Below are 20,109 nucleotides of genomic sequence, written 5' to 3' on the forward strand. Positions count from 1 at the left end.
GTCTCAGGGCCCTTCCCTACCCGTGAAGGGTAATGTCATCTAGCCTCCCCACTCCACCACCCCGGGTACTCGCAACAGCAGCGGTGGTACTCCCCTTACCGCACACCACGGGTGGCATCACGAACTATATCTCCCCTGTAAATAGCCACTTCTTCATTCGATCGTGACCCTTAGCCCCTGGGTCCGGAGACCATCGAGCCACGGGCAGTGACATCTGGATCCGAGCGGTTCAACCGCTGCTGGGGCGGTACAGAAGAAAGGGGCAGGAGTGAGATGGAAACACAGATAACAGACAGGGAAAAAACAAAACTGGAGCAGATGTGCTTGGCTTCCCCACAAGATGTGATAAAAGGAGACTAAGAAGCAGACTAGCAGAGATTAACTCTTGCTAACCTGCCTATGAACTATTAAACTGTTGGTCTGTTGGCCTGCGCTTATCACAGATATCAAGTGGAGTGTCAGAATCTGTAGTCTGAACAGATCTTGATGCCAGCGATGTTTGTAGAAATCTCTGTTTGACAGGTCAACTTGCAGGCCGCAATGCTATTCTGCTTCCTTGTAGTTTCTATTTCAGCATAATCTCTGTGTCCTATATACATATTAGGAGAACTGGGTCATTTAACTTAAATGTGGCACTCCAGGAACTATGTATACGAACTACAGTTGGCCATCTATGCATGTGGCTTTCTATATTGTAGATTACAGCACTTGAGTTTACAATTCGAGAGAGTTATATGCACAGATGTTTAGCCAGTGTTAAAGGGGAACTGCTATGTCAACTGTTGAAGGGGAGTTCCTTATAATAATTATGATGTTAGATTTCTAATTCCCTACTATTCTGGCACTGTATAACCTCCTTCTTATTAATATGCCACCCTGTCCCACAAAACTCGCTCATTCTATAACATATAATATAGATATTGGTGTGGCATTTCTTTAGGGTGACTTCCCCCTGGTAACCTTTCCTGAGGTGCCCAGTAAATACCTAATGACTGTCCTGGAGACCACAAAATAAATGGAATTTTCCTTTAGTCCATTGCTTCTGTTTCCTCTACAGCCTACTAACTTGTACTGGTCAAACGTAGGCTCACTGTTTTTCATTTTCTCCTGCATCATTTTAAATAAAAATGTGTAATCTGTACATACTTCAAATTCTAAGCACATAGTATTACACAACACTCCACTGTGTATGTTCTTTATCTAACCATGCCTCTCTTCATCTCTTAGCTCAGGTAACAACACAATTTTTCCCAAAAATGTACAAAAAACAGAAAAGTTTTCTAATATACACCTCCTCCAGTCATTCACAATTCAAAAGAGTAACATACCTTGTAACTTAGAGGTGACAAAGCAGTATACATTTCCTACTCTGCCACACTTCGTTATCCCTGTGATCTGTTCTACTCCTGAACTGGTTCTTAAAAAGTTTTTCCAGGAACAAAGTTAATATCAAAGTACATTTTAATCAACAAATCTTGGAATATCAATAATTTCCACAATTACATGTGTTTAAAAAATTGTTCCGGTGCTGAGATAATCTTATACATTGTCTCTGCTGTGTACTGTGTAATGGATGTGTCTGCCATACAGTTACATGGTCTGATCATATCATATCTACTGGGCAGGGGAGGATGAACATTACAGCACGGGATCATAGCTGATTTTTTTTTTTGTGAGGTAAACCATTTCTCTGCCTGTTTTGAAAAAATGTTTTACCTCAAAGAAAGAATTATTTGGAATTCAAAACTGTGCTCTCTGTATACTCTCTTTTGCATCCTCTCCTACACAGGAGCTGTGGTGTGATCAGACTATGTTCCCTGCCTTGTTATCACGGTGCTTGCTTGTCGGCTTCAGACGCGCAGTGCGCATGCTCAGAAGACTCCTGCGGTTCCGATTATGCACAGAGCGCATTTAAAGCCGTCAATCAAGCACCCGGATAACAAGGCTGCAGGAATGGCAAGTGCGCACGCGCGGGATTTCAAGTAGCTGACGGTGACATCGATCACGTAAATCCATGATATCACGCCCACAGGGGCGTGATACCACTGAAAGCATGCAAACGCACCCAGGGGACTAGAGCCTCTGAGCATTACCATAGGGAACACTAAGTTATAATTTTTTTTTTATACATTCATATTACACAATATTACAACACAGGGATGGGTAGGAAGGGGTTACTAGGCCACACATTACCCTGCTTGCAGGTCAGAACGCATAATGCACCTGACAGGTTCCTTTTAATTCAAAGCCTTACAATTAAACTCACTATTTCCTTCATTTTTGTAATTGGTCATTTTGACCTTTCTGCACATGGTAGGACACATGACCCTGAAAGATAAAGCTTTTATGGCTCTTCTGTCTGTATAAATACTTATTCTCCATCACAATACTGCTAGACTTCTTGCAATAACTATTCCTTGCAATATGTCCAAAGTGACCACCTTTAAATATTTAACAGAGCAATATTTACTCTCTATTTTAGTACCTGAAAATTTACACTACCTGACAATATGACCTGATCCAGCACAGGCATAGCATCTAACACATGCCACACTTGATTTAAGGCCGTAAAGGGACATATTTCATTATGCTTAGAACTTTTAACACTAGAAGTCCCAGGAATTTCGAGCTCCATAGGGTTCCAATGGTAGAAATGTTAAATGACCCGTCTCTGGGACTTCTAGTGTTAAACTGTTTCATTAGTAGGGGGGCACTTTTAATAAAAAAATGTTTGCATTCTCTCAAAACTTTAGAAAACACATGATTACTTCTATATTTATGGATAGGATCAAAATTTTAAATATTTGATCAATCACTTATTCCAATCACTTATTCCCCCCTTTTTGTCCTGCACAGGGCAAAATTGCTATGGAATCTGACATTGACTTCAGAGACAATGAGAAGACTGGTACCTTGTTTGAAAAATCATCGATTAAATTTTACATACTAATAATCAGTTGACATCTGGTATTAAAAGGAATTTGCCAGGTGATTTTGTAGTACAATACTATTGTTATCTTTAAATAGGGCTTAAGAAAATGTTTGAGGATCAGAAACTTTTATAGCTATATGTTATCTGATTTTAAGCTCTGTAGAATTAAGTGTGAGGTCATAGCTAGTTAAGCATATGTAAATTGCGTATTCAAACTGCATATTTACTACTTCCATTCCCCATTGCTGACATCAGTGATAGTAAATCTGAACTGAATTTGCACTGCTGCCCCCACTCATACTCCCTCCCACCTCTCAGCAGTGATAGCGAATGCACTGAGAGGTGGGAAGAGGGAATATGCAGTTTGTATTTACATATGCTTGACTAGCTACTACAGCACACTGAATTCTACTGATCTTAACATCAAATAACAAGATAATGTACAGCTATAAAAGTTACTGATTCTGAAAGGTCTCCTTAAGCTCTATTTAAAGAGAATATTAAGGTGGTGTCACACACAGCGACAACGACGTCGCTGCTACGTCACCATTTTCTGTGACATTGCAGCGACGTCCCGTCGCTGTCGCTGTGTGTGACATCCAGCAACGAGCTGGCCCCTGCTGCGAGGTCGCCGCTCGTTGCTGAATGTCCAGCTTCATTTTTTGGTCGGCGCTCTCCCGCTGTGACGCACAGATCGCTGTGTGTGACAGCGAGAGAGCGACGAAATGAAGCGAGCAGGGAGCAGGAGCCGGCATCTGGCAACTGCGGTAAGCTGTAACCAAGGTAAACATCGGGTAGCCAAGGTGGTTACCCGATATTTACCTTCGTTACCAGCCTCCGCCGCTCTCACGTTGCCAGTGCCGGCTCCTGCTCTGTGCACATGTAGCTGCAGTACACATCGTGTAATTAACCCGATGTGTACTGTAGCTAGGAGAGCAGGGAGCCAGCGCTCAGTGTGCGCGGCTCCCTGCTCTCTTAACATTTTGCAGAACAGCGACGCGTGTCGTGCTTCGGCTGCTGTGTTTGACAGCTAAGCAGCGATCATAACAGCGGCTTACAAGGTCGTTGCTATGTCACAGAAAATGGTGACGTAACAGCGACGTCGTTGTCGCTGTCGTTTAGTGTGACCCCAGCTTTAGTCTTGTACTACAAAATCACCTGACAGATTCCCTTTAAGTTCCACTTTCACCTGATTAAGTATTAAATCATTGGCTGTTGCGTTCACTTTAACTGTTTTGATCTCATTACCAGATTGAGTCAGCTGTTCATCAATATCAAGACCATGATTTTTCATCTCAAGCAGTTGCGCACTTCAAGCATGCAAAATTGTTTATCTCTATCAATATTACATTGACCATTCTCTGACAGTTGTGGCTGTAAGGCACAGATTCTCTGCAAATCAGTAACACAGCACTGGCAGTAGAAATTTGAATAATATGACCCTTTCAACTGTGCTTCAAGTTTACACAGTGATTCCTCATAAACACAAAAAAGCACAAATGAGTTTAGCAAGCATGTGGAGCCATTTGCTTGTTAAGTTCAACAACAACCATCTGTCTGTACACAATTATCATGGCTACATGCTTGCTCCAATAAAGTGGACCACAGCAATACTGCAGATTTTGGTAACTACCACACTAATAAATTATGCAGTAATAAAACACAATACTAATATACTCAAAATTACCTAATAATATTTCCCATCCAAGTTATCAAAAAGCACTCACACAATTTCAGTCCTCCCACCTAATAGTCGTTATCCCTATTTGAAATTAGGGGAGGTTATGGTTTAAAGAAACAATTTATATAAATAAACCCTTAAAACATCATTTTATTGGTAAGCTTAAAACATCAAAAATACACACAATGTAGAACCTAAAGTGCACAGGTGGAGAAGGGAGGAGGGTAAAGAATAAAAACCCTAAAGGTAAACCTCCCTCCTGTCCACTACCTCACGTGGGGGTTGGCACCCTAAAAACACGATATGGCGCCCCAAACGATACAATATGGCGCCCCCACACCACGATGTGGTTCATCGTGGTGTGGGGGCGCCATATTGTATCGTTTGTCTAGGGTGCCGACCCCCGCTTGAGGTAGGGAGTGGTCAGGAGACAGTTATTAGGGTCCCCTGCTCTTTTTGACATACTCCCGCCTAACCTCTGTCAAAAGCCATACCCACCTCACCTATCCATCAATGTGAGGTAATTCGGGCACGAGGCAATTTGACATACATGATCCTCTTTTTATACCTCACTGGCTATCCGCACTCTTGCACTTTATCAGTTTTTGAGCACCTTTTCATACCTGCCGGTAGGGTGACTTAGGGCAGGTCAAGGATAGCCGTCGGTGAGTGGGGGCGCCATATCATGTTTTTAGGGTGCCAACCCCCGCGTTAGGTAGTGGACAGGAGGGAGGTTCACCTTTAGGGTTTTATCCTTTACCCTCCTCCCTTCTCCACCTGTGCACTTTAGGTTCTACATTGTGTGTATTTTTGATGTTTTAAGCTTACCAATAAAATGATGTTTTAAGGGTTTATTTATATAAATTGTTTCTTCAAACCTTCCCTTCACTTTAATATGAGGTTATGGTTTAGTTTATGGGGGTTAATAACTTAGCCCAATATGCCGTGGTTTCAGGGGTAACGCAGCGGTCGCAGAACAGGAAGTTGCAAGAGGGTTAATACAGGGGTCTAGGGTTTGGTATAGCAGGGAGATGCAGGAGGAAAGGGTGAATACACTTAGCCTATTGTGCTCATCATCCTTGCCCTGAGTGGTCCGCTGGTCAAAAAGAGAGAGTATGTGTGGGCACTATGGCTTATAAGGCCACAGAATCACAAACATGTGCTAAAATTCATTCCTCCCCTATTCCTGGCTGAAGGCTATGATGTAACTTTGCATTTTCCCATCCACTGACCAAGACTCTTCCTCTCATTTTGGAAGAGGGCTAAGATGACTATTGGCCAAAGTGGAAAACTTTCTCTCCAGCAGACATGTGATGTTCTTACCTATCCACACCTATCCCATCCAACACTTCTCCTCTACAGACAGCATATAGGAAACATATGCATACATATTTGTGCTCCCCTTTTCATTTGTAAGGAGTAGACCTGTTTTGATGTAGTGAATATATATACGGAATGGGGCAATTGGTATCTAATGGGATCATTTATAGCCTCACTTTGAGTAAGATCTTGACGGTGTAGTCTTCTTATGTGTATGTTGGGAAGCGTTTCTTATCTATACTGAGAGATTGTATATATTTCTCTCTTCCTCTTTTAGATCCATATTGAATATTGATATTAAACTCATGGATCAATAAAACCTCCTGATGAACCCTTTGGCTCTATCATACAAGGGAGGAAACGCGTCGAGGTGTAAGGTGTAAATTGTATCCCAAGATTGTGAAGCTATCAAGTACAGAGTGTCTAACCATTACCAAAAGAAACTTGTGACATTTCACATGTCTGAAATCAACTACCTCTATGAAGAAGGATATTATTTTATATGACAATCTCAAGTGGATATGTGATAAATATTTCATCTATCAAGAATCCTATTAAGGAACAAATCATGGTTACTGGACTTTTTTATTCTGTATTATCTTTGGTATATATGTGTTTGTTGCTTTACTGAAAAAATCTTTTTTCTAACAGTCCAGATGATGGCCTTGGGCTGATATTAAGTCTCTGTTCTGTAGAGAATTACCTTTGGCATTCTATAGGGTGCATGGTATCTAAAATAACAGTTCGGTAGATGAGTTTGCACCATATATTGGGTGTTGGTTCTGTTAGGAATAACTTAGTGTATTCCAGGATGTGCCTTTTTTCCAAAAAGTTATCCCTCTTTTTCCTCTGTTCAATTGACCAGTTGAGGATGTGATTTGGATGTCGAGTAGTTGTCAAAAAATATCAAAAAGAGTGACCAGGGATGACATCATCATAAATGTGTTTTTAAGGTCTCAAAAACTGGATAGGGGTTGGAACTAGATATAGAGACGAAATATCTTTTTGTCTCTGTATTGAGCTCCTAAACCACCGTGTGACGGTGAGTTTAATGGATATTCATTAAAATATATATATAATATGAATAATGGTATGAAGTATATAAATCTTTGAAAAATTGCAATTTTTCCCTCTGAGGAATTTTTTGATGAGGGGAAATAGTTATTGAATCGTGAAAGAAGGATGAATTGTATATTGCAATGTATCTACCCCCCTTATTGGTTGAATCCAGCAGAGACATTGTATGTTTTTGTCTATGAGTCTGTTTAGCTTTTGGTATAATAAAGGAATTTTATAAAAAGTTGGGGTTTATAATATATTTTTGAGATAAAATTAACCCCTGGAATATATCAAATTGAATTTGAAAAGAAAAAAAAAACATATAGGAAACAAACCAGAAAGGGACTCTTGTTGGGTCAGTGTGTTTAGGCAGATGGTATATGATGGTGGTAGGAGAGGTTCACCTTAGGAGATTGTGCTAAAGTGGGCACAACTGTATTTAAGGCATATTACTAAACTATAATGCAGCTGATGTCTCGATGCCTGAGGAAGTCAGGCTGTCACAAGTATGTCACACCCTGCTGAGACCTCGGGGGAACAGGGATCAGAAGGTTTCAGAGTTTGGATAATTGCAGATCAATGTCAGAATCCGCTCATCGCTTCTCCTGAGTAGGGGCGTCTTTAATTCCATTTGGTGCTGAAGTGGTTAAGGTCTCTTTTCTAGCCTGCATGATTTACTTGTAGCTGTTACATCTTGACTGAAACCACGTCCTTCCAATATATAAACTCACTCCTTACTTTCTCCTATGCCAGTTATAGCTCATTTTTATAACTGACCACTTTGTAGGAGCCTGGCTCTGTAGGAGCTGAGGTGTTGTTTCAGTTGCAGCTGAGAAGGTTTCTGCTTAAGTAACTATGGAGAAGTATTTAATATCTTTTCCCTGTTTGTCTTACCGTCCTTGTATTTTTTTATTGTAAGGGTGAGACTAGCATCTTGCTAGTCTTTGCACTAGTCAGAGTGAGTTCAGGGTCATTGAGGGCCTAGGCACATGATGGCACATGGGGGAAGGTCCCATGGACTTTAGGGAGTACAAGGATCAGACTCAGAAGAATGTTAGGAGATGACCCCTCTCCTTAGCGCCAGGGCCGTCTGTTGTATGCTTTCCCTGGTGTACCCTTTGTGTTGCGTTGCTCACTGGTGGTCCCCTTGTCCCTGGTGTGACACACTCCTTCCAAGGGAATAGCAATTTCTACATTAGAATGACACCACAATAATTATAGCATAAAAAACTTAATTTATTAAGATGTCTAAGGTACATGCACACATGGCCTTTTCCTTTCTGATGTAAACTAAAAACTATCAGACACGATATACTTTTGATATGACAGAAATGTCTTAAATGCTAATACCCCTTTACATTTTATTGTGGTACTTGGGATTGATTTACTGTGGCAATGTGGCCTCTATACCACAAAACACTGTTCATGCCTGCTCTTCAGTATATGTTAAACATCAATCCATATATATTGATCCCTTGAGATGTGGGTCTTCATACTGAAGCTATGCTTACTTATACGAGGGGCTGCTGATATGTCTTTGGCTTTGCCCAGAAAGCAACGAGATAGGATGAGGAAACTTTACATTTATTCTACATACTCTCCACTGATGTCAACACACTTCTTTGATCGGTATTCCAAGTTCTGTAAGCCTAGCAAAAAGAAGGATTTCGGTAGTGCCTCAAACCAAGCATCCATAGCAGCCATGGCATCAGAAATGGTGTGAAATTTGGAACCCTTGAGGTGTTTTTTCAGGTTTGGAAACAGATGATAGTTGGAGGGAGCTAGATCTGGTGAATAAGGTGGGTGGTCACTTTTGCAGTGTGAGCGGAGGCATTGTCTTGAAGGAACAAGATTCCTTTGGACAGCTTGCCACGCCTTTTAGCCTTTAGAGCTGCCTTCAATTGGTCCAAAAGTTCAATGTAATACCTTGCATTGATGGTGGAATCCTTTTGAAGGTACAAAAAAAAAAATAGCAGAAGACCTAGCATCACCTAGTGAGGTGCTCAGGAGGAAAAAAAAAGTAACAAAAAGGTAGAGTAACTCCGGCACACTGCAAATATCCCCAAAAAAGGTTCACAAGGAAACAGATAGATTTATTTCTTGATCTTTTTCTTTATTGGTGAAAGTGCTGTACAATGACAAAGTGTCCGCTAGAAATATGATGTTTCGGCCTATTGGCCTTCATCGAGTCGGACAATCTAATTTAAGCAGGAGTTCCAAAAAAGAAGAGGAGGTAACACGCACATTCTCTACACGGTAAAAATAAAAGCTGACCAACGGGTTCGTGAATGTCCCATTAACAATCCTTGGGCAGAGGTAGAAAGCAAGATTAGGATATGGTGTAATTGTCATAAATAGTCATCTGTGTACCCCATCTTCGGCAGCTAGTATCAAATCTCTAGTGGAGGTAGTGTTCCTTTTTTTAGAACTCCTGCTTACATTGAATTGTCTGACACAATGAAGGCCAATAGGTCGAAGCGTCATGTTTCTGGCGAACACTTTGTCATTGTACAGCACTTTCACCAATAAAGAAAAAGATCAAGATATAAATCTTTGTGCTTGTGAACCTTTTTTTTGGGGATATTTGCAGTGTGCCAGAGTTACTCTACCTTTTTGTGCCCTTTTGAAGGTAGTCCACTAGCAGCATGCCCTCCTTATCCCAGAACACAGACACCATCACCTTAGTGGCTGATTTTTGCACCCTGAACTTCTTTGGACGAGGAGAACCCTGTGCCTCCACTGTTTTGACTGCTCCTCATTTTCAAGGTCATGCAAATAAATCAAGGTCTCATCCATAGTGACCAGTCGATCTAGGAAGTTCTTATCAGTCCGGAAATACTGACAAATGGACCGGGAGGTTTTCACTCGCATGCTTCTTTGATCTGTTGTCAAACATTTGGGGACCCACTTTGCAGATAGCTTCTGTATGTCCAAATGTTTATGGATAATGACACAAACACATTCATGTGAAATCCCAATAATGTCTGCTATTGCTTTAGCTGAAATTTGTCGATTCTCCAGTATGAGGTTGTGCACAGCATCGACGATCTCCGGAACAACAACCACTCTCTGTTGTCCAGGACGTTCATCATCATTGGTGCTGAAGTGGCCCGTTTTAATTTTGGCAACCCCAGTTCTTAACTGTGGAATATGAAGGGCATTTACCCCCCAATGTCTGTGACATATCACCATGAATATCCTTCGCAGACTTTCCTTGCAGAAACAAGAATTGTATCACTCCTCTGCTCTCAGTTGCTGTGAATATCGTATTAAACTCTGCCATTTTTTTTCCCCATGTGTGTAGAACACTGTTGCCATAAGCAACAAACACATAATTTGGAAAAGATATATTACACACATAAGGCTTTCATGTAATGTAACATTCATTACCATAGAAGCAAAAAAAGATCACAAAGACTTACCAGCAGCCCCTCGTATGCATCCCTGTAGATTATATAAGTGAACATCCATGAATAAACAAGAATTAATGTTTTAGTTCCAGAGTAATTTACTTGTTAATTTTAAGTCGAGGTTTGTTTTTTTTGTAAACATAGCTTTAAATACCCTGCTTTATTATACAACCTTTATTATAACATTCTACCAGCCACCACTAATGATAAGGGGATGCAGATAGATTTGGAAAATCTGCAGCACCTAAATGACTAAATTACATATATTTTTAAATGGTTCCTTAGAAACCAAATACAAGCCATGGTAATGTGAAGAGAATACTCTTCAGTCTCATTTTGGGCAGGAATACATTACTACCATTGTCCCATGTTGCAACCAGGGCTGATCGCTTGCATTTCTATCTAGCAATGCATTTCAAGGAGGTATTTGAATGAAATACTATGTTCTAGCAAGTTTATTATACTTTACATACAAATAGATTTCTGAAGGGTGTCACAACAGTGATTTTAAGATTCATAATATTACACAGACTATGTGCAAAATATATTGAAAGCTTATGCAAACTACATAGTTGCACTTTGTATGTGTTTTTACAAAATATGAATAGCAGATGTTAGCAGATGGATAGCAAGGGGAAAATACGGAAAAGCAAGTCACACTGTGCTTTCCTATATCATAAATATGCTTCAATTCTTTGAACATAAATACTCTGTACAGATTAGCAATTTTTACGCCAGTGTCTGTTCCCAACATGCCAAAATAGAAAAGCACAATGCAGAGATATACTGTAGTATCTATGCCTTTTTCTGAAGCACTGATGTGGTAAAGGTACAGCTGCAGTTGTTACCATTGGTATTCTATGGACAGTAGTATCAATTAAGTGGTCAATGTTGTGTCAACAAACTTTGTATAATGCCTCTTTCACACGTCCTTGTCTCCAGTACGTGTTTGGTCCTTTTCCTCACGTACCGGAAACACGGGCACACGTAAACCCATTAAAATCAATGGGTCTGCGCTCACGTGCGTGTTCTGCCATGGACCGTGTGTACGTGTGGAGCATACGTGTGTCCGTGTGCTCCACACATCAACATGTCCGCATCACGGGTGTCACACGAAACGCAAACAGACCATACGGAGGTGCTCCGTGTGACACGTGCCAGAGAAAACACACGTGTCTGAGAAAAAAACAAACAAACATTACTCACCTTCTCCAGCCCTGCTGTCTCCGCCACTGCTGTCACTTGCTTCTGACTGCCGCTCATTATGCTCATTGCATATTCACTTCACTGCGGTCGGAAGCTGCAGCAGCGGGGAGTCGGACCGGAGACCGAAGATCAGCACCACGGACAGCGACGCCAGGGACAGGTGAGCAGAAAGTTCCCATTCTCCGTGTGTTATCACGCATAACACACGGACAACACACGTGTGCGATAAACACAGCTCACTCAGGGCAATATGCACCTTTGACACGTCCGTGAAAAACGTGTGGGATTTTCACAAACGTGTGAAGGAGGCCTAAGGCTACATTCACATGACCATTCCCTTTTTGCGGGCCGCAAAAAACGGTCCGTTTTTTTCACAGATGCATCCGTGTGGCATCCGTGTGACATCCGTTCAATTCCGTATATGGTTCGTGTGTCATCCGCGTGTCATCCGTGTGCCTTCCGTTTTTTTTTTTGCGGACCACAAAAAAACGGAAGCATCAAGAAAGATAAATAGATGAGTAGATATAGAGATGAATAGATAGATATAGAGACAGAGAGATAGAGGGATGAATGAATGAATGAATAGAGGGATATATAGATAGATAGATAGATGAGAAAGACATATATAATGTCCCACCCACCTGCATATTCTAAGCTGGCACCCTTTTGTGACTTTCATATGGCACTAAAGGGTGCTTAGCCTTGTATTTAGCCAAAAAATAAATAAATAATTTAAAAAAAAAAATGACGTGGGGTCCCCTTATCTTTTGTAGCCACCTAGAGTAAAGGAAACGGCTGCAGCCTGCAAACCACAGCTGGCAGCTTCACCTTGGCTGGTAATCCAAAACAGAAGGCACCCCACGCTGTTATTTTAAATTAAAAAAATAATTTAAAACAAAAAACACGCGGTCCCCCCCAAATTGGATCACCAGCCAAGGTAAAGCGGACAGCTGGGGTCTGGTATTCTCAGACTAGGGAGGTCCACTGTTATTGGACACTCCCCAGCCTAAAAATAGCAGGCTTCAGCCGCCCCAGAAGTGGCGCATCCATTGGATGTGCCAATCCTGGTGCTTTGCCCCAACTCATCCCGTTGCCCTAGAGCGGTGGCAAACGGGGTAATATATGGGGTTAATAGCAGATGTGTAATGTCACCTGGCATCAAGCCCTGGGGATAGTGATGTCACGCGTCAATCAGATACCTAACATCATGAACCCAGTCAGTAATAAAAAAAAATTGACAACAAAAAAAGTTTTATTTGAAAAAACACTCCCCAAAACATTCCCTCTTTCACCAATTTATTGAAAAGAACAACCAAATCCGGGTCCGGCGTAATCCAATAAGGGGTCCCATGACGATCCATACCATAGTCACTGTCCCAGTCAATGAAGAACAGAATGTTCCCCATTGGCTGGGAGAGTAGTGCAGTGACCTGAGCTAACATCATTAGGTCAGCCCAGGTCACTGCAGGGGATGACGAGCGCTGCTGTCAGGAGGTTAGATGAGATCATTACCTGCTATGACGATCTCCTGCGCTCCTGACGTCAGCGCTGTCACTGACTTCTATGCCCGCCGCGTTCACAGCGAAGAATCGCGGGAGCCCGTGACGTCACCACTAGTTACAGTCTCGGGCCGCCCGCGAGACTTGATGTGAGAATGCGGCGGGCATAGAAGGCAGGGACAGCGCTGACGTCAGGAAAGCAGGAGATCGTCACAGCAGGTAATGATCTCATCTAACCTCCTGACAGCAGCGCTCATCATCCCCGTGGCTGCTCGCACTGCAGTGTGACAAGCTGCTGATACTGCAGTGCGGGCATATGCTAACACACTGCAGTGTGAGCAGCCGCGGGGCTGGCAGGGAGCAGGACACAGACTGCACGGGCACCTGACGGAGGTCACACAGAAGAGCTTCCGTGCGGCTTCCAGGGATTTTGCGGGCCCATTGACTTGTATTGAGTCAGGTCCGTTATTACGGAACAGAATAGGACATGTTTCATAATAACGGAACGGACATATGGCACCCGATGTGTTTTTTTGTAGGATCGGATGCATATGGAAGTTCTTCCGTATGCTATCCGATCCTACACAAAAGACATTGAAAAGATAGTCCTGTCTGTGGGTTCACAAAAAAACAGGAACTGACCAGGACAAACGGAACGGTCATGTGAATGAGCTAAATCAACAGTAATATTAACATGAGTGATTTTCTCATCACTATTTTGCACATGTGTTGCCTCCACCTTTATCATGCACATTGGACTAATGTTGATTGAATCTTCAGATATACAGTGGAACCTTGGATTACGAGCATAATTGGTTTCAGCAGTGTGCTCTTAAACCAAGTTACTCTTATAAGCAAAGCAAATTTTCCCATAGGAAATAATTGAAATGCAGACAATTAGTTCCACAACCCAAAAATATTTACACTATTTATACAAACTTATTACAGTAATAAAAAATATACTGTATTCATATAAAATTATTACAGTACACTAATACAAAACACTGTACAGTAACAAATTAAACTGCACATTAGCTTCCAATAAAATTGTTGGTGTGCAGGAGGTACTATAGAGAGAAAAAATGATGTATAAACATGACAACCTTTATTCTAGTACAATACACAAAAAAACACACCCCAAATCTATTCTCCCCAAAATAAGGGCAGAACTAAGCCAAATGTGGGGTAGGAATACTGCACAGGCAGATTACAGTACAAGCAATGTGCTGCACTGGTGGTTACCAGAAATAACGTACAATACTGTATCCACAAATGGAAATTAATAGATATGCTATATAGTATATACTGTACTGTACAATGGTATACTGTATACAGTACATATGTACAGTAAGTTACCTCCAGAGCGGGTCAGAGGGTGGTGAGAAGATGGAACCGGAAGTGTGCACGGTGAGTATTTGCTCTTATTGCAAATCATTGCTCCTTAACGAAGTTACAAATTTGTAAAAAGCTTTGCTTGTCTTGCAAAACGCTCTTAAACCGAGTTACTCTTAACACTAGAACTACTGAGGTAGTCATTTTGACTACTTTGCACAATGTATTTCTATATAGGTGTCACGAGTCCAGTAGTTCTAGTGTTAATCCAAGGTTCCACTGTAGTTGGATTCAGCTGACAGGCATGGGGGCCCCAGACAGAGGATTGTCATGGCAGTCAGCGATTCAATACGTCTAATTTTAGACTGCTGATTCCTTCGTTTTTCCTGAGATAAGCTGCTGTTAGAGATCTCTGGCAGTGGCTCTCTCATACTGAACACAGGACCGCTTGCAATAGCTCTTATGTATGGGATAGAGGGAAAAGATTGCTGACAGCCAAATGATCAGCTGAACCATTGTTCCACTGACAGGCAAGTATGAAGAACTTTAGTCATTTTACAATACATCTTATCAGAGAAATTTGCTTCTTTCTCCATTGACTAGTCTTTTGTGATGGGTGGACTCGCAGATATCAGAGATCGGCGGGTCTAACTGGATTACAAAATGGTAGTAGAAGGGATGCATCTACTGGCAAAAAAATGCATCAAAAAGGCGATGCAGTTTTGATGCATTTTTTTCCCAGGAGATGCAGACTTAAGCGGGCTTTACACGCTACGACATCGCTAATGCGGAGTCGTTGGGGTCACGGAATTCGTGATGCACATCCGGCCGCATTAGCGATGCCGTTGCGTGTGACACCGATAAGCGATTTTGCATCGTTGCAAAAATGTGCAAAATCGCTAATCGGCGACACGGGGGTCCATTCTCAAATCTCGTTACTGCAGCAGTAACGAGTTTGTTCCTCGTTCCTGCGGCAGCACACATCGCTTCGTGTGACGCCGCAGCAACGAGGAAGCTCCCCTTACCTGCCTCCCGGCCGCTATGAGGAAGGAAGGAGGTGGGCGGGATGTTACGTCCCGCTCATCTCCGCCCCTCCGCTGCTATTGGGCGGCGGTTCAGTGACGTTTCAGTGACGTCACTGTGACGCCGCACGGACCGCCCCCTTAGAAAGGAGGCGGTTCGCCGGTCACAGCGACGTCGCCGGACAGGTAAGTATGTGTGACGGCTGTGGGCGATGTTATGCGGCACGGGCAGCGATATGCCCGTGTCGCGCAACAGATGGGGGCGGGTACCCACACTAGCGATATCGGGACCGATATCGCAGTGTGTAAAGTAGCCTTTAGTGCAGGAATTTGTTGTATAAATTTGTGCATCAAATCTGCATCTCCTGGCAGAAAATCACAAAAAAACCCGGTTTTGACACTGTTTCAGCACGGTTTTCTGAACTATAATACTAATAATAATAATAATCTTTATTTCTATAGCGCCAACATATTCCACAGCGCTTTACAATTCAGGAGGATCATATACAAACAAGTAACAGTTATAGAAAATACAATATTTAGAGGGGAAAAAAGACAACCCTGATCGTGAGAGCTTACAATCTACAGTGAGATATGGGGGGTGAAGGTACAAGTGCTTATTTACAATGACAATCCAGCCATCTCAAGGAAATGGGGACAGACAATGGCCTCCCGGACCAGCCGGCCAGAACCTCGAGACACACCTGGGTGCCATGGAGTCTGACGTGGGGTTATGTTGTGAGAAGTTGTAGAGGGACTATGTGAATTGAATTTGATTAGGGAGTGGGATAGGCCGCCCTAAAAAGATGCGTTTTTAGGGTGCGTCTGAAGCTGAGCAAGGTTGTGATTTGTCCTAACTTCTTGGGGTAGAGCATTCCAGAGGATTGGTGCAGCTCGGAAGAAGTCTTGGATCCGGGAGTGGAAGGTTCGAATTAGTGTGGATGTTAGTCGAAAGTCATTTGCAGAGCGTAGAGAACGGGTGGGGTGATAGACAGAAAGGAGGGTGGAGATGTAGGGGGGTGCCGCACTGTGGAGAGCTTTGTGGGTGGGTGAGAACAAACAGTTTGAATTGGATCTTGTTATATATGTGCAGCCAGTGCAATGACTGGCACAGAGCAGAGGCATCTGAGTAGCGGTTAGCCAGATAGGTGCCCCTGGCTGCTGCATTAAGGATGGACTGTAGATGAGAGAGTCTAGTTAGGGGGAGACCAATTAATAGAGAGTTATGCGGGCATCACACGAAACAAGCTATCGTGCGATGCATCGTTGGGGGTCACGTTTTTCGTGACGCACATCCGGCATCGCTTGCGACGCCGTTTCGTGTGACACCTCCGAGCGACGCAGAATCGCTCACAAATCGTGAGTCGTGTACTCGTCGCTTATTTTTAAAAAATTGTTTATTTTTAATGGCGCCTTTTGTTCATCGTACCCGGGGCAGCACACCGCTCCGTGTGACTCCCCGGGAGCAATGAACACAGCTTACCTGCGTCCCGCGGCTCCCGCCGGCAATGCGGAAGGAAGGAGGTGGGCGGGATGTTTACGTCCCCCTCATCTCCGCCTCTACGCTTCTATTGGCCAGCCGCTGTGTGACGTCGTTGTGACGCCAAATGTCCCTCCCCCTTCAGGAAGTGGATGTTCACCACCCACAGCTAGGTCACTCAGCAGGTAAGTACATGTGACGGGGATTTAACGACTTTGTGCACCAGGGGCAACTAATTGCCCGTGATGCACAAACGACGAGGGCGGGTACGATCGCTTGTGTAATCGCACGATAGATCGTTCCGTGTGAAGCCCGCATTACAGTAGTCAAGGCGAGAGTGGATCAGGGCCACGGTGAAGGTTTTTGTCATTTCCATTGTGAGAAAGGGGCGGATTCTAGAGATGTTCTTGAGGTGCAAGTGGCAGGAGCGGGCAAGAAATTGTATGTGGGAGGTGAAGGAGAGATCAGTGTCAAGTATAACACCCAGACAGCGGGCTTGCTGCCTAGGACTTATCGTTGTGCAACACACAGAGAGGGAGATGTCAGGTTTAGGAAGGTTGGAAGACGGAGGGAAAAGAAGAAGTTCAGTTTTGGAAAGGTTAAGTTTTAGATAAAGAGCAGAGATGATGTTGCAAACTGCAGTCAGGCAATCACTTGTGTTCTGTAGTACAGCGGGGGTGAGCTCAAGGGATGAGGTGTAAAGCTGTGTGTCATCAGCATAAAGATGGTACTGAAAGCCAAATCTGCTGATGGTCATTCCAATTGGGGCAGTGTAGAGGGAGAATTGAAGAGGGCCAAGGACTGAACCTTGAGGGACCCCAACAGTGAGAGGAAAAGGAGAAGATGTGGAGCCAGCAAATGATACACTGAATAAACGGCTAGAAAGATAGGAAGAGAACCAGGAAAGCACAGTGTCCTTTAGGCCAACAGAATGCAGCATAGAGAGAAGAAGATGGTGGTCAACAGTGTCGAAGGCGGCAGAGAGGTCAAGAAGGATAAGCAGAGAGTGGTCACCGTTATGCTTTGCTGTCAACAGGTCACTTTGACAAGGGCAGTTTCTGTTGAGTGTAAAGGGCGGAAGCCAGACTGTAAAGGATCTAGAAGAGAGTGAGTGGAAAGGTAGCGTGTGAGGCGAGAGTAGACCAGGCGCTCCAAGAGTTTGGAGATGAAGGGGAGATTGGAGACTGGTCTGTAGTTGCTTGTGCAGGACGGATCAAGGGAAGGTTTTTTTTATTAATGGAGTAATGATAGAGTGTTTGAGGGAGGAGGGGAAGATACCAGAAGAGAGATAGATTGAAGATTTTAGTTAGGTGAGTGGTGACAACCGGAGAGAGGGACTGGAGTAGGTGTGAGGGAAAGGGATCAGTAGGGCAAGTGATAGGACGAGAAGAAGAGAGGAGCCTGGAGACTTCCTCCTCTGTGACTGGGTCAAATGTGGAAAGTGAGCTGAATGGGATATAGGGAGGGATGGGATTCACAACACTTGGTGGCTGGGAGCTGATCTCTCGGTGGATGTTTTCTATTTTCTCTGTGAAATACGAGGCCAGGTCATCAGCATGAAGGTCTGTAATAGGTGTCTGTACTTTGGGACTGAGGAGGGAGTGAAAGGTGTCAAAGAGCTTTTTTGAATTGTTGGATAGTGAGGAAATAAGGGTGGTGAAGTAGGTCTGTTTGGCAAGATGAAGGGAAGAGTTGTAGGTCCTTAAGATGAACTTATAGTGGATGAAGTTTTCTGGTGTGCGGGTTTCCCTCCATAGGCGTTCGGCACTCCTAGAGCATCGCTGGAGAAATCGAGTTTGGGATGTGAGCCAAGGCTGTTTTACTCTGTGTTTGGAAGTTATGAGGGGTGCAGCTTGGTCTAGGGTACTTCTGAATGTGTCATTATAGTGCTTTACAGCCAGATCAGGACAGGAAAGTGAGGAGATAGGGGACAGTGATGAGTGTAAAGAGTCTGTAAGGGTCTTAGAGTCAATGGCCTGTAGGTTTATTAATATGTGATAGGTGGGAGTGTGCTGGGGTGGACGAGTCATTGTGAGCTTGAAGGAGAGGATGTTGTGGTCAGAGAGGGGAAGAGGTGAGTTGTCAAAGTGAGAGATTGAGCAGAGGCGGATAAAGACCAGGTCAAGGGTGTTACCATCTTAATGTGTCAGAGAATGAGAGCTGTGAGAGGCCGAGGGAGGTGGTGAGAGAAGCTAGGATGCAGATGGGGAGGAGGGGCTGTTCATGGGTAGGGTAAAGTCTCCTAGGATGAGGGTTGGTAATTCTGAGGACATGAAGTGCGGCAGACAGGCTGAAAAGTGGTCAAGGAACTGGGTGGGTGAGCCTGGGGGACGGTATATGACCGCTACTCTGAGGGTGAGGGGATGGAAGAGCCTGATGGTGTGGACCTGAAAGGATGGGAATGAGAGTGATGGAGCTGGGTGGATGACCTGGAAAGTACATTGTGGGGACAGGAGTAAGCCAACTCCACCACCATATCTGTTTTTAGGTCTTGGTGAATGGCAAAAGTGTAAACCACTGTGAGAAATGGCAGCAGGGGAAGTAGTGTCAGAATCCTGAATCCAGGTTTCATTGAGGGCTAGCAGGTTAAGAGAGTTATTGAGAAAGTAGTTGTGGATGTAAGGAAGCTTGTTACATATGGACCATGGATTCCAGAGAGGACAATTAAAAGAGGGAAGGGAGGGTGTACAACTAATGTTAATAAGATTATCAGGGATTCCACGGGAGGTGGGGGAGGGGGTAAAGTTTGCATGGGGTGGGCCGGGATTAGGAGAGCTATCACCTGAAAGAAGTAGCAGTAGAAGGAGAAAGATCAGATGGTTTTTGGACTTATGGCATTGCTTTTTCTGCAAGACCCTGGAGCATGATGGACTGAGATTATTCAGATAGGTGAAAAGAGCCTGGGAGCTGTACAAAAGAGAGGGGAGGCGAGAGAGACTGATGTGGATGAGTGGTGATGGAGGGGGGATAGGGCGGTGAAAGTGGACAGTAAAAGCATAAAGGATGATAGAGCTATAAATAATGGTCATGGTTGACACAGAAGGTGTCAGGAGTTTACCTGACTCCTGCCCTGACTAACTGCCATTGAAATAACTGCCCAGCACTTAGCAGCGATGGCACTTTGCATAAGATGGCACGCATGCAAGCACCCCACACGCGCGCATCCCT

This window comes from Anomaloglossus baeobatrachus, chromosome 6 (assembly GCF_048569485.1).
Source record: "Anomaloglossus baeobatrachus isolate aAnoBae1 chromosome 6, aAnoBae1.hap1, whole genome shotgun sequence".
Classification (NCBI taxonomy): Eukaryota; Metazoa; Chordata; class Amphibia; order Anura; family Aromobatidae; genus Anomaloglossus; species Anomaloglossus baeobatrachus.